We start from the raw sequence: 21,311 nt of genomic DNA on the forward strand, positions 1-21,311 counted from the left end.
AGTTAGGAAGAGAAGGTGAGGTTTGAAGTGGTAGAGGTGGTGATCAACAGAGAGAAAGTTAGAGGAAAGGCCATGAATGTTGCAGAAATGAAGAAGTGAGTCAGACAGTGGCTCCAGGCACCTCGCTGGGTCATCACCGGGAGAGGGGCACATGGTGGGGGCATTTATGCCCCCCCCCCCGGAACTCCGAGGCTTGGTTAGTAGTTATATTTTGGGGAGACAATTTTAAATATGAAGTGAGGTGTGTAATGTGCATGTAGATTGTAGACAATTAGGGGAACTTGTATTTGAGAGCATATTGGCCTATTCTCTGTGTAACTGAAACACTGATAAAGCTTGGCAAAGGGGGGTGGTCTGGAGCTAGTCCCGAAGGCTGATGAAACGGGAGCTACAACTCTCCCTGTCATGAGCCATCTATCCACCTTATGCTACAGTCTACTCTCTATATACTATATACTGATAACTGGTCTCACTTCTCAAGCTGGTGTTTTCATAGACTCTGGATCTGAGTTGCCTAAAAGAGGTTGAGGCGTGGTTGATTCGTGCAAGGACTTCTGTATGAATGTTATGTTTATCTGCAGGCACACTTTCAATGTAGGTAAAATTCTCTACCCAATTCACATTTTCGCCATTAATCTGAAATGCAAGAGGCTCTGGTGCATTGTTTCTCATAGATATTATTTCTGTTTTATTGACATTTTCAGAGCCTCATTGCATAGTAACTGTTGGAAATGATGGTAAGAGACTGTTATAGGGCTTCTGGGGTATATGCAAGGGCATCACAGTCATCAGCATATTGCTGCTCTAGGAAATGAGGTACCTACTTTAGTTTTTGATTGTGCTTGAATACACCTCTGATTAAATAAGTTACCATGAAGATGGAACTGAATTTCTATTCTATCATCAGAGTTCATGTGTTGGTAGCATAAAAGGTGGCTACAGTGAGGTAGATGTTGAAAATAACAGGAGCCATGACATTTCCATGTTTTACACCCACAAGCACATTCAGAGGTTCTGATTTGCTCTCAAAGATGGACACACGAGCATTCATGCTGTCATGCAGACTATTTAGGATGGAATGAATTTTGTTTGAAACTCCAAAATCGGAGATAGCATTACCTAAGGGTTCTCTGCTTACAGTGCCAAATGTTTTTGCAAGATAGATGAATGCAATATACAACTCACCGTTCTGGTAGCGGCATTTCTCTTGTATCTGTCGGGCAATCATATCACAGGTGCTTCGTTCCTTCCAAAATCCACTTTGTGTTTTAGGAAATGTTGACAGTCAAATGTTTTGTCAATCTGGATTACTTTGCTGGAATTCACAAGCGGTCTCGTTTCTTCACACACACACACACACACACACACACACACACACACACACACACACTCACACAAACATAACTATATTGCCTCACCATGCTAAAGGCGGGCGATAATCATACTTTCGCCATCTCAATAAACTTTAAAACCTAATGAGATCATTCCGAAATGCGGAAGTTAGATACATTCATTATAACCCTTTCATTACTAGCATGCTCTCCCAGGCTAAAGAAAAAAGAAAGTTTAGAGCAAGAATAAAAATAAGTCATCATAAGTAACGTTATGGTGATGACAAAAGGAAACTAGAAAGCACCCAGAGAGCGCATACCTCCGCCAATGCCATTGCAGGATCCGGATCCGCCCCCAAATTTACTCAACTCTTTCTTGGCTCATGGCCCACCGTTCCACATAATTTCATTGAAATTCATTGAAAATTTTTGGAGATATGGAAAAACAAGCAAACAGACAATCATACTGTGGGTGAATACATAACCTCCTCTAACTTCGCTGGCAGAGGTAGGGAACAGGGTAAGAAGGCAGCAGAATGATGAGTGGGCGGTAACTTTGGTGCTAAAGCTGGGATGAAGAGCTTAAGTGATGTGTGAGAAGCTAATTCCAGTGTCAACAAGTGTGGGGCGAAGGAGTGTGTGTGTGTGTGTGTGTGTGTGTGTGTGTGTGTGTGTGTGTGTGTGTGTGTGTAGCAGAGAATCATTGTTCACTCCATCACAATTATATTGTAACTGATTTATCTCCCAGTGAAAACATGCAGGTTGTCATGTTAGATGGACTGACTTTCTTGTTTTTAATCCTATAGCCTTTGGGGAAGACTTGTCTATTGTACTCTGACAACTGCCAATCGTTATTCCTGGCAATGGGAAGCCTCTTACATCTAAGGTTATATGTACCAATGAAATATTTTTATTGCACGATTCAAAACTCCTGTGAGAGGTTAATAACAAACTCTGTCTGCAGAGAGAAACAATACACACTCCCAGGGTTAAAGAAAAGTGCTGGATCACTGTGTACGACGAGATTTTGGTAGAGTTGTATATTTTGTCATTTAAGAGCGTTTACAAAAATATGGTTCCATAAATACAACGGTAAAAGGCACTGAAAATGTTCGGGTACATTCTTTGGCGAGTGCTCATCCATACATCAAGATCCCCTCAGCTACGAAACACCCACTTTTCAACAATGACTCTCCAGTAATGCATGTTTCATCATGCACTTATTATCCTAAACCCTAAAGGTAATCCTCACCTTTAGACATAGAGGAAGCATTGGCCTAAGTGGGGATGACCACTTTTGGAATACTGACAACAGTTTTAAGTAATATAATCTAACTTAGGCTAACTACACCTAAATTCATTTTTAAGTGATAAGGAAATACTCACATAACGCACTGTTGCACTTACAGTTCTTAGAGGCAACATATTATGCAGAATACTGTACATAATTATTAGTTTCATGAATACTCAAACATGTCCCATGCTCAACTTACCTACTTAATGGTAGCTCATGCTCAAATTATGGAGACAGATATGTGAAGTGAATATAATCATCTGGTAACATGAAGAACAAATTACAATTGATGTCCTCCGAAATCATATAAAACTGACTGAAATTTAAATATTGGTAAAATGGTGGTGCATTGTCTTAAGGCAGGGGTCGGCAACCTACAGCCCATGGGCCTGATACGGCCTCTAAACTTGATCTGACCAGCATGCCAGTATGCTCCACAAAATCACAAAATATTCCCGTTTGCACTCAGTAATTGAATCCAATAAGTCTTACTGACTGTTAATCATAACTGCAAACACTCGGCATAGTTAGTTTGTTAAGAAAAAAAAAAGTGTGTATTCAAATAGACCTTAGCTAAGATTAGGAGGCTATGATCTGCACCCAGCGCTCAGTGATCCAGCACTGCCAGATGTGCAAAAATTATTGCCCTGTGCCATAATCTGGCAAGTGCGATAAATGATAACATACATGGGATGTATTTATGAACTAGTGATTATTTAAAAGAAATGTCTTCAAGGTGGTGCAATAATTTTGCTAACAAAATGAAAATTTCAAAATGTTGTTCCCCCCCCCCAATAAGACAATATTGGCAACCACCCATCAGTCTACCAGATGCTAGTGAGGGTAGGCGAGTTTTGTCCGTCGGCAGGCTTGGGTATGCAACATACTTCAATTTTTGCTATGTTGTTTTATTTCCTTTGTTGTTTAGTTTCCTATGTTGTTCCTATGTTTGTTGTTCGCTATACAGTGTTCCTTGCTAAGTTGCACTGTTTTCCTCATAAATATGTGTTTTGATGATGTGCCTAATTTCTGCTTCTTATGTTTTCAGTCACAACATGGCAACAAAATGTAGAAAGGTGGATTCTGAACGTTATGTGCTCCAAGGAATATGAACAAAGAAGTATTTCTCTGTCAAACACATTCGCAAACAAGTATACTTGATTTGTAATAAATTTGTAGCTGTCAACAAGGAGTTTAATTTTAAGTGCCACTATGAGACAAAACACAAGAAATACAGTGTGGTAACTGAACAGATAAGAATTTCTAAAACGAAAGCAGGTTTGGACACACAGTTCTCAGTATTTCCCAAACAAGTTGCAGAATCAGAGAGAAGTACACATGCCTGTTATGCAATAAGTTCACTAATAGCCGAAAATATGAAACCATTCACTGTGGGAGAGTTTGTTAAGCCTGAGTCCCTGCCCTGCAAGATGTCTATGCACGCCACTATACTGTATGGCTTATCAGCATCCAACTAGTCAGTAGTGTGGATGATATACGAAGGTAGATCCTGCAACAGGTAATAAAATTCGTGTGTAACGAGTATGTTGCATTAACCCGACAACTGATGCATTAGGTTTCCTGGTCTACCCCCATGCAGAAAAGGAACTAAATCTTTTTTTTTCTTTTTTTCAAAACAAATTTTTGCTCATATGAAGTGAAAGAGTGCAAGGAAAAGTATAGGAAAACATACATGTCTTAAATATTTACCTTAGTTCAGCCATGGTGATAAGTTGTGCATCTCCATACTAGTAATAGGAGATACTGAGGATGCGTGGGTGGTGGCAAGACATACAGGTTGTGATGAAACTAGCTCAGTTGAGATGCCAAACAGCATTAGAAATGCATCCATGGAAAAAAAAAAAAATGTTCATATGATGTACAGTATGTAGCAGCTACACTTTTTCCATCATATGAAGTATGTAGCATTATTGGGTTAAAGGCATTATGGCCCTTTCCACCTTTTTACTCACATTCACTATTCTCCATATTTTGCATAAATGAATAAGGTTATGAGGATTTAGTTGCTTTCCAACAAACAAACAAAAACAAGGTTCAATATCTTGACCTTAACCCGCCCCGTCCCGACCACTTTTTCACCACTGGTACCCCCCAATCCCGACCATTTTTCGACCCTTTTTTTTTTTTTGCTAAAACTTTCGCTTTTGGTCAGAAACAATGGTCAGTGAAAAGGAAATTGTTCCCTGGGGTCCATAATTACCCTAAACAGGTATGCCTTTGTCCCACCTGGCCCCGTGTTCTCCATAGGCGGTCTGAGCCTCTAACGTTTTCCATGGTATTATAAGTCTGTGAAACCAATGAAAGTAAGTAGATATGTATTTATTACAAACATAAAAACATGTGATAAAAGAGTATATTGGATTTTATACAAAAATAGAGCAGAAATAAGCATTGTACCATCGTGCGAAACGAGCAAAATCGGGCAACTTGGTCACGATGAATCGCTAACATTCGAAAATCATGATACATATCATTTTTTTTACTTACATAATACTTCTACAATAACATTATACCATTTTACATTTTATTGAACTGTTTTTACGTATTCACAAGCCTTTTGATAACATTTAGCGTAATGTTAGCGCTTATTTACGTAGTGAGTGAACTCGCTGTGACTGTTGTTTCAACTCATATTGTGTTTTTTCTACTTACATAATACTTTTCTAATAACATTATACACTTTTCAACTTTATAGAACTGTTTTGAGATAATCTCAGGCCTTACGTAAATATATAGCGTAATAATAGCTCATAATAACACACACGGTGAAGTCGCTATGACTACTATTTCAACTTACAACCTATTTTTGTACTTATATAATAATTCTCCACTAACATTGCACATGTTTACACTTGATATAATTGATATCACATAATTTCAGAACTTACGATGCAACTGAGGGTCATACTAGCGCGTACTTACACAGGGAGTGTTATCACAATATCATTTGTTTCATCTTACACTAGTATTCAACTTATAAAATTCCTTACTACTAACATTACAACAAATTCCACTTTATATAATTCCTATCACATACTTACTGACCAGAATGTGGGTGTACTCGTAACATCAATTATTACAACTTACACTATTGTTCAACTTATACGTTTTATTCATGCTAACATTACACCCGTTTCCACTTTATATTCTTGCTATCACATATTTACTGACCAGAGTGTTATATTGAGCGTCATATTTTCGCAGATTTACACAGTGGGTGTACTCATGACATCAATTATTACAACTTACCCTATTTTTCAACTTATACGTTTTATTCATGCTAACATTACACCCGTTTCCACTTTATATTCTTGCTATCACATATTTACTGACCAGAGTGTTATACTGAGCGTCATATTTTCGCAGATTTATACAGTGGCTGTAGTTTTCATATCGCTTCGTTCAACTTACACTATTTCTCAACTTATACATTACTTTCCTGCAAACATTACACCCGTTTCAAGTTTATATAAGACTTGGCACATACTGACTGGCCTTACCATTATACTGAGCATCATATCACCATCCCACACAGTTTCAGTAGTGTAGGAAGTTATGGTACTCTCTGAAACATGGCTGAAGGCACAACGCAACATTGGTGGTGGTGGGGGAGGTGGAGAGCGGCGCCTTTCATCATTCGCACTTCTCTTCCCTCTCCCTTTTCCTTTACCCTTTCCCTTCCCTTTCCTTCCTTTCCCCACATCCTGGGGCTGTGTGGAGGAAGTTTGGGAATATTGTATGGCGAAAGACGTGCTGGGGAGTGGCTCCACCTCCTCTCCCCTAGGCCTACGTGCACCACGTGCTCGTGCTGCCTCCCTCACATCACTTCCCTTTCACCCCGCACTCCCACCACACCACTTTCGCCTTCCCCAGACAAAACACTAGGCCATACTTTATTTGCCTTCTTGCCCCACCTTCCGATCCTCGGGGTGAGATTTTTTCCTTCCCCAACCACGAGGCAACATCACGTCCTAAGCCGCCGTCATCGTCATCGTCCTCATCCTCGTCCTCATCAGAATCTCTCTCTAGGGGATGGAGAGAGGTCCATGCAGGTGTTTTGGGTGCAGGCTGGCCTTCCCTTGCCTTACGATACGTGACACTGCTTTTTCCGGGGCGAAGGGACCTCCCCATCACTGCTTGTTATTTCCTCCTCAGGCTGCACATAATCTCGATCCACCACATCATCATCAAGTGGAGAATCACTATCTCCAGTGAAGGCATCCAGGGCGGATTGTATTTCGTCGTCTGAGAGACCTTTACACGCCATGTCTGACCTGGGTCACTGCTAACAGGTGAGTGACCGAGACAAGGGCGAGCGCAGGTCACGCGGGGTCTGGGACGCTGCCCACCTGGGGGCAGGTAGGGGAGGCTTGGGTACATGGGCGAATCGAAAATCTCGCGCGAATTTTGAAAATTGTGGAAATTATGAACCTTGCAATTGCAGGACGTTGAAGTACGTCAACGGGATTGGCAGTGACATAACGTGAGGACGTGGAAGTACGTCGACGGGACGCCGCGGGTTAAAGTACTACATGTCCTTTTGTTTGTCTAAATGTTTTGTGACTGTACTTCTGTCATATTCATAGTAAATATTCAAATGTCTTCCTTAGTAATGATGGTGTACTATATGTCTTCTTATTATATGTAATCTCTCCTTGTCTTAATTGCCATTTTCTTATTTTCTTAGCATTAATACATTTCAATCTTTACAATAGGTATTACCGGGCTTTGCTTCCTGTTGATAATCTTGTTTCAGTTGCTGCCATTACACTAATCTGATTCCTTGTTCAGGATGGTTATCTACTTCATTTATTGGCCCTTTTTATGAACCATTAAACTAAACCCCCTCACAGGTGGAAGGCTTGTTATTTCCCTCTGATCTGTCTACTTCTTTCTCCTCTGAAGGCTACTTTTACCTAAGTTCCATTTTTCTGTGGTTGTTTTTTACATTTGCTTTATGTATGGCAAGTCCAGTGCATGTCTGTCAAATACAACGCAGAAATGTCAAACTATCAGTGACAAGAAGCATTGTTTTTTTTAGGATTTTCACTAGTTTTAAATCACCTTCAGACAAAACCAGAGTGGCAGTCAAGTGCTGTAGGCTATATAATGTTCATTGTGTTTGTGAAAATTAACTACAGTTTATTCTTTGTATCATTGTTCAGTCTTTTTCTTGCCAAATGCCTAATCCCAGAGCTCATTCAGGCAGCCTGAATGACAGTGCATCCAAGCCTCTGCAGTCCACATAATTACTCACTCTTTCCTCCTTTCTCCCCACTCTTCCATTCTCCCTCCTCCCCTTTCCTACCTGGTTCCCACTCCCCCTCTCGGTTCTTATATCGCCCCCCACTTGCTTTCATTCTCATCTTCACCTAGCACCTCACTCCCACTCACTCCCCCTTAACCCCTCTGTGCACAATGACGCGTTTGTCGTCATATGGGTGTGGCTGCGACTATACTCGTTGATGCTTTTGGCGTCATTAAGGCATAAAAACTTTCATCAGAAGGAAAGTTTTCGGCCAATCGGCATCATTTTTGGAGTCGTCATAGCTACCCTGTTCCTCATCAAAAGTAATGAGTTGGCAACTGTGGGTCCCGATACCAGCAAGAGAGCAAACAGGTTATTCAGTACCAAATGAGCTGTGAGTGGGGAAGGTACTGCGTGGTTCTGTTCCTTTAAATTTCCACTCTTACCCTCATCCCAGCTGTGCAAGATATTTCACTATATCAATAGTGCTTGTGTATTGTGTTTGGGCACTGTTGTAATTAGAATTGGTGTTTGCAATAGGAACTTTGGTGTTTGTGAAGCAATCCAGGTCATTATCAGCCATTGGCCCAACGGAGATTGTGCAACTGTTTCTAATAAACTACACTGCCTGCATCCTGCACCAAATGTGAGTATTCAGCTATAATAATAGTGACAGTAAATCATATGAATATAGTGTGCATATCTAGTGTACAAAGAATTGGTAAAATACATGCAGTAGCTTTGAGGAAGGCAGGAAATTGCCCTACAATCATGACATAGTGTAGATACACTGTAGTTTCTTGCATTTTTCTTGAAAACTATGAGGCCTAGGATCACCAATGTGGACTCAAATAAAAGCTGATGAACCGTTTGAGATTCTTATGACTATTTCGATAGTCATTTCAATGATGCTTTTCATCATCATTTTATGAAACTTTTGTAAAATATTCACCATAAATCGCGTTTACTCAACATAACAAAGAGGCTCGAGCATGATGTCACAGAATGGTTGCTCTATGTGTGGCGGTACTACACAGCTGGTCTGACTCATGGCTTTGTTTCTTTATAACTTTGTTTTTGGTGAATACTTTTCTGCAGCAAGGTATAAAATTTTTGGTGTTTGCCTAACTTCAACTCGTCACTTTGACTTTTTATTTTCCTTGTTTTCCTTTTATGAGCATACTGTGATAAAGTACAACTATTCAGCTTCAAAATAACACCGCAACCAGTATCCTATCTTAAAAAGTGTATTTACACTGATCGATCAAAGAAAAACATCGCAAAGCAAATATGCGGCCGAGACTAAAATAAAATTGTGCATCATTTTCCTTTCGCTTTACTACACAAAGAAATGCAAGTATTACCATAATATATATATTATTCTAAAGGTAATTTATTGTATTTTTGCATGGCTTAGACCAAATTTACATATCTTTACTCGTTATTTTTTGCTGAATATTTTTCTACACCAAGGTATAAAATTTTTGGTTTTCACCTAACTTCAACTCATCATTTTGACATTTTATTTTCGTTGTTCTCCCTTTTTGAACATACTACGATAAAGGACAACTATTCAGCTTTCAAATGACACCAAAACCAATATTCCATCATGAAAAGTGTATTTACACAGAGCGATCAAAGTAAAATATCAGGGCCTCGAAGATGTGGCTCAGCATGAGTGTCTGAGTCTAGCACAGACATAATCTGCCCTGCCCAGAAACCTGATAGGGTTAAATTCTGCATAGGATGATAAAATAAAACATAACAGTGGCAAGAAAAGCTTTTCGCTAGAGCTCCCCAAATAAAAAAATCTGTTGTCTGTCGGAAATGGGTTTTGCTTTTTCGTTTATTACTCGAACACCATACCTCATATCAAACTGGGACCTCTGGCATTCGAAAGCTAATAATATTCTCTTTCCAATGATGTATAATATGTAGAGATTGATTAGTAAACATTTGACTCATGATGTTGGGAAGTGGGATGTATGCTCTTGAATGTTTATTCACACAACCCTAACATATGTAAAGTGTGTTTTTGTGTGTGTAGAACAAACATCGACGAATAGGAATATGTGGGTTTTGTGGCAAAATAAATATGTTTGGGTGGTGAAAATAAGCTGAGAATACACATTTTTGGAGTGCGCGGCAGGCGGGGGAGGAGGGGAGAAAAGCTGGCGCATCATGTCCCACAAAACTTATCAACTTATCCGCATGTGAAAGGGTTAAGCTTTCCCCACTCCTTTCTCCTCTCCCCATACTCATCTTTCTTTTCTCCAGTTACCCCACATCTGCCCCTCTCACTTCATCCACACTCCTTCTCTTCCCAATTACCCTCCCTTCTGCCACAACACCCTCACTACCTCCTCTGTCACTCCCAGCCATGCTCCATTTTGTTCATCACTTTATATTTCCACTACATCCTCAATTCCCCTCTCTCCACTCTTGACCCATTCAGTCACCGTTTGTAAATTAATTGACCAATATAATACTTTCTCCCCAGTTTAAACAATTGCACACAAAAAAAGTCCGATGACTTGTTATATATTTATATCATGCCACCACCAGAAGCTTGTCTTCAGCTTAATGCATATTTTTAGAACTAGCAGTAAAATGGAAGATGTATCTTACACCTTCAGTCTGCAAAGACTATCCCAACTTCTCTAATACCGTATGATGGTTGCAAGAATAACAGGACAAGATATGTCTTCCGAGTTCAGGGATAAACCGTTTAAACAGGATTACTTTTTTTGTCATGTAACTATCAGATGGTTTTATTAAGCATGAGAGGCTTCTCGAACTGGAGAGGATCAATACTGTTGAGCCTCTCCCAATCTAATATACTATAGCAGTAGCTGTGTGTGTGTGTGTGTGTGTGTGTGTGTGTGTTGTTGTTGTTGTTGTTGTTGTTGTGTGTGTGTGTGTGTGTGTGTGTGTGTGTGTGTGTGTGTATTTTGGGCAGCCGAAATTACACATTCAAATTACACCAAAACTGGCACAAAAATCACAAAAAATTCACTGATGTGAAAAAGCTTGGTCCCATCATGATTGAAAAACTTTTACTATATTTGATGACCGATCAAAGTTTGACCAAAAAACGCCACTCCTGGCGTTAGTGCTTGAAATTAGGGTTGCATTCACTGTAGAGTTTTTGATGGCTTTATATCGATGTCGCCTTGGCTGATAGTGACAATGCTAGACTAGAACAGCATATAAACGTGACTCGGATTACCTGAAATGATCACAACGTGTGCGCAAAGTGCGAGGAAATGAGTGAGAAGCAACGTTAGACTAGAACAGCACATAAACAGACCATCATGGGCCCTTCGATGTGGCCTTGATGGCCGATAGTGACAACATTTGACTAGAACAGCACATAAACGTGACGCGGATTACCTGAAATGATCGCAACGTGTGAGCGAAGCATGAGGAAATGAGTGAGAAACACAAGGAAATGAGTGCAAAGTACAAGAAAGCAAGCGCGCAGTGCGAGAGCCCTCTGCAGGAGCAAGTGCGAGAGGGCCCAAAGGGCCCATGAGCACTTGTCCGTACACTATGAGATGAGCATAATTGGCTAGAGATACAAAGTCGAAATCATTAGAATGTGTTATTAGATTCAAAGAATCAACTGCCTAATCTTTTAATAGACCTACAGATAGATAGATAACATGATCAAGCATATATATCCAGCCAGCCAGCCATACATACAGATACATACTGTACACATACATACATACATACTTACAAACATTGCATACATACATACGTACACGTACAAATTACATTGCATTACATGCAGAGAAACATATATATGCTACAAGAGTACTAAAGAAACACACACAGATTAGAAGAATTATAAACTCTAAGGTAAGTGCAAAAATATGTCAGTAGATAAGAAAGTAAAGTGGTACGCTTTTAGATTAACTAAAATAATGAGAGAGAGAGAGAGAGAGAGAGAGAGAGAGAGAGAGAGAGAGAGAGAGAGAGAGAGAGAGAGAGAGGAAAGTGTAAACACTTAGCATTAAAGACTGAAAACACCCCCCATAATATTCCCACCTTTATCAAGATGAATTAACATGGTTATCTATCTATTTACCTATCTATCTATCTACAGTATCTATCCACATCTATGCAGAAGGATAAATAGATGTATAAATAGACAGATAGATACAGATAAATGTACATGACTTTCAAAACCCAGTGATGCAATCGTCATCCTACTGAATAGGTTGCCCTAATAGGAGTAACAACGCTGCTCTGGGTCAAACATCAAGAGCTGGCTGTAGGTTATTCTCTACAGTTGTGTCACCAAGGGAAGTACTTTGCTCATATGCCCTGAAAAATACTATAATACAAAACCCTTGCCCCAGCCTCACCCCACACATCGTACAGAGTTAAATGGGATTGGCCTTAATATTTCACAACTTTCAACTAAATGCTGGGGAGATATTAATGTCGGCACTTGTACATAGATATATACAGATATATACATACATACGGCTGCACAGATAAACAGACCAACAAAGCAGCAAAGAGAATTGCCACAGCTGTACGGGTCACAGACAAAGGAGAGCTGCGAGCCACATGTCTGCCCGAAGATGCAGCATATCATGAATAACAAAGGAAACAAAAATTACATTGTTCTCTTTGTGTGTCGTGAGAGATCCACCACCTCTTGCAAAAAGTTATTGCACAACAGCTCTCATGTTATTGAATCACTGAGTTCCTGCCTGTACTGCAGTAATCCAAATGTAATATACAACAATTTTTGTCTTTTTGTTATAAATCGTCACATAATATTTGTATGCAAGTCTGATTTTTAAAAGACTGTATGTCATTATCCCCTGTAACCTCCAGAGTAAATGAGTGAAAGAATTGTGTGTGTGTGTGTTCTTACCTAATTGTATCTTTACAGGAATGAGTCAAGCTCGTACTGTCCCGTGTCTTAAACCATATTTATCGTACATATCCTTAAATTTGTGAATTGTTTTGGCACACACTATTTCATTCGGTAGTGCATTCCATTAATCAGTTGCTCTGTTTGGGAAACTGAATTTCCTTACGTCTTTATGCAGTTTTGTGCAGTGTCCTCTTGCTAATGCTTCTCCATATGTTAAGTAATCATCTATGTCTATTTTCTCCTTCCCTGATATGCACTTATATAGCATTATCATGTCACCTCTTTTTCTTCTCTCCTGTAGTGTCGGTAGATTCAGTTTATTTAGTCTTTCTTCGTAGCTTAGGTCCCTTAAGCTTGGTATCCATCTTGTAGCGGCCCTTTGAACTTTTTTAATCTTGTCTATGTGTTTTTTGAGATGAGGACTCCAGACTACTGATGCATATTCCAGGGTTGGTCTAATGAATGATGTTATTATCCTTCTTAGCATGTCTTCATTTATGTATGTGAATGCTATTCTCATATTTGCAAGCAGTGTATACCTGTTCCGTACCGTCTCGCTGATGTGGTCGTCCGGAGATAGTCTGTTATTGATAATCACATCTAGGTCCTTCATTCTTTCTGATGTGTATAGGGTTTTATTTCATAACTTATAATCCCAATCAGGTCTTTTTCCACTTTTACCAAACTTGATTACATGACACTTGTCCACATTGAATTCTATTTGCCATGTATTACTCCATTCATGAAGTTTATTTAATCTTCTTGTAGCTCTTTACAGGAGTCTGTGTTTGTAATTCTCCTTTGTATTTTTGCATCATCTGCAAACATATTCAGATAGCTCTAATTTCCAGTGTTACTGTTTATATCATTTATATACACTAAAAACATGATTGGTGCCAGCACTGAACCCTGTGGTACTCCACTAGTCACTTCTTTCCATGATGAGTAGTTTCCTCTTAGTACTGTTCTCATTTCTCTTTTTACGAGAAAATCTTGCATCCAGCAAAACAGTTTGCCTCGAATTCCTCCTTGATGGTACAGTTTCCATAAAAGTCTTTGGTGTGGTACTGTGTCAAAAGCTTTCTTGAAATCTAAATAGATACTGTCCACCCATCCTTCTCTTTCCTGTATTGTGTTTGTTACTCTGTCATAGTAGCTCAACAGATTAGTTACACATGACTTTCCTTTTCTGAAACCAAACTGTCTTTCTGTTATCATACTGTTTTCTTCTAGATGATTTACCCAAGCTTTTCTTATAAGCTTTTCTAATACCTTGCTTACAACACTGGTCAGTGATACTGGTCAGTAGTTAAGTGGATTTTGTCTATTTCCTTTCTTGAATAAGGGGACAATATTTGCTTTTTTCCAAATATCAGGTAGTTTACCTTGACTCAGGGATTTCATGAAAATTAAAAATAATGGTTTACTTAATTCCTTTGCACATTCTTGTAGTACCCAACATGAAATTTCATCAGGGACCACTTGCTTTTCCTCTGTCTAATTTACTTAACCCGCGCCGTCCCGAGGACGTACTTCCACGTCCTCACGTTTTGTCACAGCCAGTCCCGAGGACGTACTTCAACGTCCTGCAATTGCAAGGTTCATAATTTCCACAAATTTCAAAATTCGCGGGAGATTTTCGTTTCGCCCGGGTACCCAAGCCTCCCCTACCTGCCACCAGGCGGGCAGCGTCCTAGACCCCGCGTGACCCGCGCTCGCCCTTGTCTCGGTCACTCACCTGCCAGCAGTGACCCAGGTCAGACATGGCGCGGAAAGGTCTCTCAGATGAGCAAATTGCATCCGTCCTGGAAGCCTTCACTGGAGACAGTGATTCTCCACTCGATAATGATGTGGTGGATCGCGATTACGTCCAGCCAGAGGAAGAAATAAGTAGCAGTGATGAGGAGGTCCCTTCGCCCCGAAAATCGCGGTATGTGACATACCGTAAGGCAAGGGAAGGCCAGGCTGCTCCCCAACCACGTGCACAGCTATCTCTCCATCACGATTCTGATCAGGACGAGGATGAGGACGACGAGGATGACGGAGGGCTAGGACGTGATATCGCCGAGTGGTTGGGAAAGGAAAAAATATCACCACGTGGATCAGAAGGTGGGGCGAGACGACACCTAAGGTATGGTTCAAGTACTTTGTCTGGGGAAGTAGCAAGTGGTGTGGTGGGATTGCTGGGAGAAAGGGAAAGTGTTGTGGCGGCAGTGCGGGGTGAAAGTGAGAGTGGTGTGGGGGTAGTGCGGGGTGAAGGGGCCATTGGTGGGAGGGAGGCAGCACGAGCACGTGGTGCTCGTAGGCCTAGGGGAGAGGAGGTTGAGTCACTCCCCAGCACTTCTTTCGCCCCTGAATATGCCCAAACTTCCTCCCCACAGCCCCAGGATGTGGGGAAAGGAATGAAAGGGAAGGGAAAGGGTAAAGGAAAAGGGAGAGGGAAGAGAAGTGCGAGTGATGAGAGGCGCCGCTCTCCACCTCCCCAACCACCCCCACCACCCTCACCTCCCCACCCTGACGAAGGGGACGATGGTGACGTGGCTGGAGACGGTGGTGTCACGTGGAACTGGGAGGATGGGAGTAATTTTACTCCCATCATTCACCAGTTCACTTGTCATAAAGACTTTGTAGTTACTTGTAGAGAAGTATATTTTAGACTTGTGGTCGAGCGGCTTTTATATCTTGTAGTAGTTTCCCCACCAGATGTCATGTAGTGACGGGAGAGGTAAAGAATAGTATGGGACTATTTTTATTTGTCTTGGAAATATTAAACAGATATAATAGTATAAGTCCTGGGTAGCTACCTCCCTGTCTCGCTATCTCTCTCTCTCTCTCTGTTCTAAGGCTAATCTCCGTCTCGACCTCTCTCTAGGGTCGCTTGTCTCCTTCTATCTAGCCTGTTCGGTGGCTAATCTAGGTCTGAGCTCTCTTTCCTAAATTCTGGTATAGCAGGGGTGTGTGTCACGTATGTTCCTCATGGCAACAGAACTTTCTCACGAGAGGACTGCTGACAGCTAACTGCATCATCTCCTTACTGGCCGCTGTCGTCAGCTTTCCTCCGTGTAAGCGTTTAGCGCTGCTCGCTTCTCGCAAACACAACACCTTCTCATCATTTGACTTCCTGCTTCTATCTGTCTCTCTATCTATCTATTTATCTATCTATCTATTATGTAGTCCTATATTTGCTCGGCCGCGCGAAAATGGCGTACCATCGACATTTAATAGTTACAATATATTAATACATACTACATACACATTATAATGAACTTATAAGCTAATTAAGTGAAATACATAATATTGTAAAGTAACATAATTGTATGAATATTGTATACATATATTATTCATAGTAAATAGTGATTATTCAGTAATATTACATTTTAAATAAGTTGTATACATATTTGAATAAATGCAATGGTTGTTGTATAACACTTGTAAGACGTGCATGTACAACAGACGTACGCATATAATTGTGCAATGGTAATACTGCTAGGTTATACATTACATATTTGAGTTATCACTTTAGTAATGTCTAATATTTCACCTAACTTGTATGATGATACTGGTAATACAGAATTGTGCTATAATTGTATGACTTATAATATTGTACTAACATTGTGGTACTACATAATTGTGTTGGCCTTATAATTGTAGTTACATTTTGTTAATGCAACTATTACATATGTGTCTTGGCCTTATAATTGTAGTTAAAGTTACATAAAAGTTACATCTTGTTAATGCAACTGTTTTGTCGTTACATAATTGTTACATATCGTTTGTAGGTACATAATTGTAGTTAGTGTAACATAATGCAATCGTTTGTCGTTACATAATTGTTACCTATCGTTTGTAGTTACATAATTATAATATGGAGTAACATAATTGTAATAACTGCAGTCCTAACATATGCTGCGGTCGATGATAGTGATGATGTGTCGTGCCACTTGTATGTGGAGACAACAATTTGCTTTTTTGTTTGTAGTTTACGTGGTATTTTGACTTATGTAGTAACATTTACACTTATTTTCATTTGTTTGTTATGTGATCTTACTCTATTTCTCTTTTTTTCTTTCTTACTTTTCTTTCTTTCTTTTTTGTATGTATTGATTTTCTATAGTTTGTTTTTCTTTGCTTGTGTACACTTTTTTCCATGTTGTTCATGGTTACCTAATTGCTGGCTAATTTCCTTGAGATACCTTTTTAAAGTTTAGTTTATATTGCACAGAGATTATAAAATGATATTATATAGTCCCATATTTTGTTATTTTATATAAAAAAATATATATACATATATACAGTATTAACTATACACACTGACTTGTTCACCTGTACCTATCGTGAGTAATATGTGTGTCAGCACTGTGTGGAAATCATTGTCTTCACGATTGTGTTGAAGATGTTCACTCTTGCTAACGGCATTTGTGTTGGCCATTTTTTTCTTTTCTCTAGTTTACCTTGTAACTTAATTTATATGTTTCCCCTAGGTAGTTTTAATTAATAAATGTTTAATACAGTTCTTTTAATTGCTCACTGAGTAACTGTGATTGTATATTTTCTTTATCACTTGTAGATGTAATGATGTATAGTTGTATGTATGAAACACGTATTTTATGTAGGTATAAATGGTAACACTCGTTGGTAGTAAATAAATGTTATAATAAATGAATGAATATATACAGTGTAGAATATTTATTGTTGGTGATTATTTAGTGATTGAGTTATGCAGATAACTGAAGTAAGTATGTGTATTTAAACTGTAACTATACAGCACGTTTTATATGTTTGTGCAGAAGCTTATTGTCTATCACTGTGTATTGTATAAATGAAGTAACTATGTAACTTACTAATTTTTACCGTGGTGGGAAATGGTGTGAGTGGTGGTGCAGGTGGTGTGTTGACTGACGTGGCGTCTGTTCAGCAAGCACGCATGATGACCTCAACTTCCCACACTGGTAGCTGTGGTGAGTGAATGAGTAGCGATGAGTAACTTGAGTGAAGACGGGTGAGTAAGACGAGTTGTGAATATGGACTTGATGTTTTGCTGTCTTGACCTCTTCACACCTGCGTAAGCGGTGGGGGTTGGGTGGATGTAGCAGAGAGAGGAGGGTGAGGTCTGGTGGTTATGAGTTGTGAGTCGTCTCTCACTCTTCGTTTGTTTGTTTGTTTGTTTGTATGTTTTCTTTCTTTCTTGATGTATTCTTGGTCCTTTTTTCTTGTGATTTACTCGTTGTAGGATGAAGACTGCCGCTACTTGTAGGTGCGTGTAGAAGATTATACAGACGACGTAGAGTTGTTAATTGTAGTTGATTGTAGATGGCTGTAGTTGATTGTAGATGGCTGTAGACTTTGTAGAACTGAAGCTAATCTTGTAGTCTAGGTTGCTTTTGTAGGAATTTGCTTTTAATTCGGAGACGATGACCGCAGATTTGCTGGTTTGTCGTTAAGCTACTTGCAAGGCGTCGAGTGATCTCTTGACCTCTGCATCAGCGTAATGATCTGGGAGACGGAGGGGGCAGGATGGAGAGAATACTGTCAGGAGCTGATTTTGTTGTTTGTTGAGAGAGATATTCTTGTTTTCAATCTTGATATTTTGTAGGAATTTAATGTTGATTCGTAGACGAGGTTCGTATACGTTCGCTGCTACCAAATGTCATAACGACTTTGTATCATAAAGCAGCGACTTTGTATTTGCTTGTAGAGGCGTATATTTTAGACTTGTGGTCGAGCGGCTTTTATATCTTGTAGTAGTTTCCCCACCAGATGTCATGTAGTGACGGGAGAGGTAAAGAATAGTATGGGACTATTTTTATTTGTCTTGGAAATATTAAACAGATATAATAGTATAAGTCCTGGGTAGCTACCTCCCTGTCTCGCTATATCTCTCTCTCTCTCTGTTCTAAGGCTAATCTCCGTCTCGACCTCTCTCTAGGGTCGCTTGTCTCCTTCTGTCTAGCCTGTTCGGTGGCTAATCTAGGTCTGAGCTCTCTTTCCTAAATTCTGGTATAGCAGGGTGTGTGTGTCACGTATGTTCCTCATGGCAACAGAACTTTCTCACGAGAGGACTGCTGACAGCTAACTGCATCATCTCCTTACTGGCCGCTGTCGTCAGCTTTCCTCCGTGTAAGCGTTTAGCGCTGCTCGCTTCTCGCAAACACAACACCTTCTCATCATTTGACTTCCTGCTTCTATCTGTCTCTCTATCTATCTATTTATCTATCTATCTATTATGTAGTCCTATACACTGAGGAGTGGCGGTCAGGTTGCACGGCTCCAGGTGTAAATGCTGGGTCGTCACGTTTAGAGTTTTTCAATTTGTTTTTTGATGAGGCGTTTGTTGGGCGCATAGTAGAAGAGACGAATATATTTTCACAATCCCAGAGCCTTGAAAGTGAACGCCTAGGAACCACTAGCAAGCATGCAGAACAGTATGACTTTCCCGTGACTATATCAGAGATGTTCCTATTTTTGGCCCTGGTAATCTTGATGGGTGTGGTGAAGAAAAATCAGATTCCTGCCTATTGGACAACGGACCCAATCATCCTAACACCTTTCTTTGGAAAGGTGATGGGTCGTAATAGATTTCAGTTTATTCTCGGCCGCCTCCACTTTTTTGATGCAGATGATTCAGCCAATGCAAATAACACCGATAAAATGAGGAGAATTAGGCTGGTATTTGATCATATACGGGAAATGTTCCGCTCCTCATTTTATCCCTACAGAGACCTCGTCATAGACGAGAGTCTTGTGTTGTGGAGAGGCAATATTTCCTTTAGGCAGTATATACCCAGCAAGAGACACCGTTTCGGGTTCAAGATCTTTGTTATGTGTGACTGTAAGACCGGTTATGTGCAAGACATAGTCTTGTACACGGGCGCACAGACAGATATAATAGAAGATCGGAGTATAGGACTCTCTGGGGCCGTGGTGAAGACAATGATAGAAGAGTACCTTCATCGTGGTCATGTTTTGTACCTGGACAACTGGTACACTAGCCCTCTTCTCACTAGGTTCCTCCACCAACACGACACCGGAGTCTGTGGTACAGTCAAGAGAAACCGTCGCCATATGGTCAAGATAGGGAGGAAACTTGACAAGAACGAGGTGGTTTTCTTCCAGGCCAATAATATCCTTGCCACCCTGTGGAACCACAACAGGGAAGTTTGCCTCCTATCAACTGTTCACAGCCCCCTGATGCACCGCACAGACTCCGTGGATCACCGTAGCGAGAGGAGGCGCAACGTATGGAAACCAGAGTCTGTACTTGCCTATAATCTGAACATGAGGCAAGTTGATCAGTCAGACTCGATGATTTCAAGTGTTGACTGTGCCAGGACAACGATGAAGTGGTACAAGAAACTCTTTTTCCACTTGCTCGACATCACGGTCCTGAACGCCCACTACCTGCACGCAATGACCACCGGAGTATCCGAGACCTTTGAGGGGTTTGTGAGGGAGCTGGCACGTGAAATAATCGCCAAGCATGCCCAGGAAAGACCCCCACACCGCCCCCGCGCCCCCCGTGCTGCTCAGACTCCCCTACGTCTTGCAGCCCGCCACTACCCCAGCGCAATCCCTTCCGAACCAAACCGTCGTAAACCCCAGTGTCGCTGCCATGTATGTAAGCACTCGACAGTCAGACCATCAACGCAGAGAAAAGACACAAGATACGAGTGTGTCGAGTGCAATGTTGCGTTGTGCCTTCAGCCTTGTTTCAAGGAATATCATAATCTCGTACACTTCTGAAACTGTGTGGGAAGGCGAAATGACGCTCATGATAATGGTAAGGCCAGTCAGTAGGTGCTAAGTCAAATATAAAATTGAAACGGGTGTTATTTTTTCAGAAAAGTAATGTATAAGATGAGAATTAGTGTAAGTGGAAAGAATTGTTATCAAAACTACACCCACTGTGTAAATCTGGTCAGTAAATATGTGATAGCAAGGAAATAAAGTGGAAACGGGTGTAATGTTAGCATGAATAAAACGTATAAGTTGAACATTACTGTAAGTTGTCATAATTGATGTCACGAGTACACCCACATTCTGGTCAGTAAGTATGTGATAGGAATTATATACAGTGGATGATGTTGTAATGTTAGTAGTAAGGTATTTTATAAGATGATTACTTGTGTAAGATGAAACAAATGATATCGCGATAACACTCCCTGTGTAAGTACGCGCAAATATGACGCTAAGTTCCATCGTACGTTCAGAAATGATGTAATATCAATTATATCAAGTGTTCACATGTGCAATGTTAGTGTAGAATAATTATATAAGTAAAAAAATAGGTTGTAAGTTGAATTAGTTGTCATAGCGACTTCACCGTGTGTGTTACTATGCGCTAATATTACGCTATATATTTATGTAAGGCCTGAAATAATCTCAAAACAGTTATATAAAGTTGAAAAGTGTATAATAATATTAGAAAGGTATTATGTTAGTAGAAAAAGCACAATACGAGTTGAAACATCAGTCACAGCGAGTTCACTCACTACGTAATTTAGCGCTAGCATTACGCTAAAT

This window comes from Coenobita brevimanus, chromosome 30 (assembly GCF_032717465.1).
Source record: "Coenobita brevimanus isolate Jiangsu-jjx chromosome 30, ASM3271746v2, whole genome shotgun sequence".
NCBI classification, from domain to species: domain Eukaryota; kingdom Metazoa; phylum Arthropoda; class Malacostraca; order Decapoda; family Coenobitidae; genus Coenobita; species Coenobita brevimanus.